We start from the raw sequence: 4883 nt of genomic DNA, 5'->3' as shown, positions 1-4883 counted from the left end.
AGAGTCCCATACAGGATAAATCCAAGGAGAAACACGGCAAGACAAATATTAATCAAACTATCAAAAATTAAATACAAGGAAAAAATGTTAAAAGCAGCAAGGGAAAAACAACAAATAACATACAAGGGAATCCCGATAAGGTTAACAGCTGATCTTTCAGCAAAAACTCTGCAAGCCAGAAGAGAGTGGCAGGACATATTTAAAGTGATGAAAGGGAAATACCTACAACCAAGATTACTCTACCCAGCAAGGATCTCATTCAGATTCGATGGAGAAATTAAAAGCTTTAGAGATAACCAAAAGCTAAGAGGATTCAGCACCACCAAACCAGCTATACAACAAATGCTAAAGTAACTTCTCTAGGCAGGAAAAACAAGAGAAGGAAAAGACCTAGAAAAAAAACCAAAACAATTAAGAAAATGGTAATAGGAACATACATATCAATAATTACCTTAAATGTAAATGGATTAAATGCTACAACCAAGAGTCATAGACTGGCTGAATGGATACAAAAACAAGACCTGTATATATGCTGTCTACAAGAGACACACTTCAGACCTAGGGACACATACAGACTGAAAGTGAGGGGATGGAAAAAGATATTCCATGCAAATGGATATCAAAAGAAAGCTGGAATAGTAATTCTCATATCAGACAAAATAGACTTTAAAATAAAGACTATTACAAGAGACAAAGAAGGACACTACATAATGATCAATACAATGATTAATACAAGAAGAGGATATAACAATTGTAAATATTTATGCACCCAACATAGGAGCACCTCAATATATAAGGCAAATGCTAACAGCCATAAAAGGGGAAATTGACAATAACACAATCACAGTAGGGGACTTTAACACCCCCCTTTCACCAATGAACAGATGATCCAAAATGAAAGTAAATAAGGAAACACAAGCTTTAAATGATACATTAAACAAGATGGAGTTAACTGATATTTATAGGACATTCCATCCAAAAACAACAGAATACACTTTCGTCTCAAGTGCTCATGGAACACTTTCCAGGGTAGATCATATCTTGGGTCACAAAGCAAGCCTTGGTAAATTTAAGAAAGTTGAAATCATATCAGGTATCTTTTCCAGCCACAACACTATGAGACTAGATATCAATTACAGGAAAAAATCTGTAAAAAATACAAACACATGGAAGCTAAACAACACACTACGTAATAACCAAGAGATAACTGAAGAAATCAAAGAGGAAATCAAAAACTACCTAGAAATAAATAACAATGAAAACACGATGACCCAAAACCTATGGGATGCAGCAAAAGCAGTTCTAAGAGGGAGGTTTATAGCATTATAATCCTACCTCAAGAAACAAGAAACAACTCACATAAACAACCTAACCTTACATCTAAAGCACTTAGAGAAAGAAGAACCAAAAAACCCCAAAGTTAGCAGAAGGAAAGAAATCATAAAGATCAGATCAGAAAGAAATGAAAATGAAATGAAGGAAACAATAGCAAAGATCAATAAAACTAAAAGATGGTGCTTTGAGAAGATAAACATAATTGATAAACCATTAGCCAGACTCATCAAGAAAAAAAGGGAGAAGACTCAAATCAATAGACTTAGAAATGAAAAAGGAGGAGTAACAACTGACACTTCAGAAATACAAAGGATCATGAGAGATTACTACAAGCAACTCTATGCCAATAAAATGGACAACCTGGAAGAAATGGACAAATTCTTAGAAAACACAACCTTCTGAGACTGAACCAGGAAGAAATAGATAATATAATCAGACCAATCACAAGCACTGAAATTGAAACCGTGATTAAAAATCTTCCAACAAACAAAAGCCCAGGACCAGATGGCTTCACAGGCGAATTCTATCAAACATTTAGAGAAGAGTCAACACCTATCCTTCTCATACTCTTCCAAAATATAGCAGAGGGAGGAACACTCCCAAACTCATTCTACGAGGCCACCATCACCCTGATACCAAAACCAAAGATGTCACAAAAAAAGAAAACTACAGGCCAATATCACTGATGAGCATAGATGCAAAAATCCTCAACAAAATACTAGCAAACAGAATCCAGCAGCACATTAAAAGGATTATACACCATGATCAAGTGGGGTTTATCCCAGGAATGCAAGGATTCTTTAATATATGCAAATCAATCAATGTGATACACCATATTAACAAATTGAAGGATAAAACCAAATGATAACCTTAATAGATACAGAAAAAGCTTTTGATAAAATCAACACCCAGTTATGATAAAAACGCTCCGGAAATAGGCAAAGTGGGAACCTACTCAACATAATAAAGGCCATATATGACAAACCCACAGCCAACATCGTTCTCAGTGGTGAAAAACTGAAACCATTTCCTGTAAGATCAGGAACAAGACAAGGTTGTCCACTCTCACCACTATTATTCAACATAGTTTTAGAAGTTTTAGCCACAGCAATCAGAGAAGAAAAAGAAATAAAAGGAATCCAAATCGGAAAAGAAGAAGTAAAGCTGTCACTGTTTGCAGATGAAATGATACTATACACAGAGAATCCTAAAGAGGCTACCAGAAAACTCCTAGAGCTAATCAATGAATTTGGTAAAGTTGCAGGATACAAAATTAATGCACAGAAATCTCTTGCATTCCTATACACTAATGATGAAAAATCTGAAAAAGAAATTCAGGAAACACTCCCATTTACCATTGCAAAAATAAGAATAAAATACCTAGGAATAAACCTACCTAAGGAGACAAAAACTTGTATGCAGAAAACTATAAGACACTGATAAAAGAAATTAAAGATGATACAAACAGATGGAGAGATATACCATGTTCTCGGATTGGAAGAATCAGCATTGCGAAAATGACTATACTGCCCAAAGCAATCTACAGATTCAATGCAATCCTTATCAAACTACCAGTGGCATTTTTCCCAGAACAAGGACAAAAAAATTCACAATTTGTATGGAAACACAAAAGACCCTGAATAGCCAAAGCAATCTTGAGAAAGAAAATTGGAGCTGGAGGAATCAGATTCCCTGACTTCAGACTATACTACAAAGCTACAGTAATCAAATAGTATGGTACTGGCACAAAACCAGACATACAGATCAATGGAACAGGATAGAAAGCCCAGAGATAAACCCACACACATATGGTCACCTTATTTTTGATAAAGGAAGCAAGAATATACAATGGAGAAAAGGCAGCCTCTTCAATAAGTGGTGATGGGAAAACTGGACAGCTACATGTAAAAGAATGAAATTAGAACACTCCCTAACACCATACACAAAAAATAAACTCAAAATTCATTAAAGACCTAAATGTAAGGCCAGACACTATAAAACTCTTAGAGCAAAACATAGGCAGAACACTCTCTGACATAAATCACAGCAAGATCCTTTTGGACCCACCTCTTAGAGAAATGGAAATAAAAATAAACAAATGGGATCTAATGAAACTTCAAAGCTTTTGCACAGCAAAGGAAACCATAAACAAGACAAGAAGACAACCCTCAGAATGGGAGAAAATATTTGCAAATGAAGCAACTGACAAAGGATTAATCTCCAAAATTTATGAGCAGCTCATGCAGCTCAATATCAAAAAACAAACAACCCAATCCAAAAATGGGCAGAAGTCCTAAATTGACATTTCTCCAAAGAAGATATACAGATTGCCAACAAACACATGAAAGGATGCTCAAAATCACTAATCATTAGAGAAATGCAAATCAAAACTACAATGATGTATCACCTCATACCAATCAGAATGCTCATCATCAAAAAATCTACAAACAATAAATGCTGGAGAGGGTGTGGAGAAAAGGGAACCCTCTTGCACTGTTTGTGGGGATGTAAGTTGATACAGACACTATGGCGAACAGTATGGAGGTTCCTTAAAAAACTAAAACTAGAACTACCATACGACCCAGCAATCCCACTACTGGGCGTATACCCTGAGAAAACCATAATTCAAAAAGAGTCATGAACCAAAATGTTCATTGCAGCTCTATTTACAATAGCCAGGACATGGAAGCAACCTAAGTGTCCATCGACAAATAAATGGATAGAGAAGATATGGCACATATATACAATGGAATATTTCTTGGTCATAAAAAGAAATGAAATTGAGGTATTTGTAGTGAGGTGGATGGACCTAGAGACTGTCATACAGATTGAAGTAAGTCAGAAAGAGAAAAATACCGTATGCTAACACATATATATGGAATCTAAAAAAAAAAAAATGGTTCTGAAGAACCTAGGGTCAGGACAGGAATAAAGACACAGATGTAGAGACTGGACTTGAGGACATGGGGATAGGGAAGGGTAAGCTGGAACGAAGTGAGAGAGTGGCATGGACATATATACACTTCCAAATGTAAAATAGATAGCTAGTGGGAAGCAGCTGCATCACACAGGGAGATTAGCTCCGTGCTGTGTGACCACCTAGAGGGGTGGGATAGGGAGGGTGGGAGAGAGACACAAGAGGGAGGGGATATGGGGATATATGTATATGTATAGCTGATTCACTTTGTTATAAAGCAGAAACTAACACACCATTGTAAAGCAATTATACTCCAATAAAGGTGTTAAAAAAAAAAGAAAAATGAAACAACTTGAGAGGAAAAGATGCTCATTTTCTTAATACTGAGGACTAGATTAGCATAATAGGTAAACGTGTAGGAGTTCAAGGAAGAAAAGCTAGAAATCAGTATTGGCTAGAGGGGCTGAAGAAAGTTTCCAGTTAGAGGGAAAAATTGAAAATAGGAAAGGTTTGGGTACAAAACATAAGCAAAGGAACAAGGTACCTCTCATCGCCAATTTTCCTACCACTTCTGACCATGCTTTCCAAACTAGTATTCCTCAGCCTAGATTACAATGATGACCACTTCATC

The sequence above is a fragment of the Balaenoptera physalus genome (genome assembly GCF_965194825.1).
Source record: "Balaenoptera physalus genome assembly, chromosome: X".
Lineage (NCBI taxonomy): Eukaryota > Metazoa > Chordata > Mammalia > Artiodactyla > Balaenopteridae > Balaenoptera > Balaenoptera physalus.
This window is presented reverse-complemented; position numbering follows the sequence as displayed.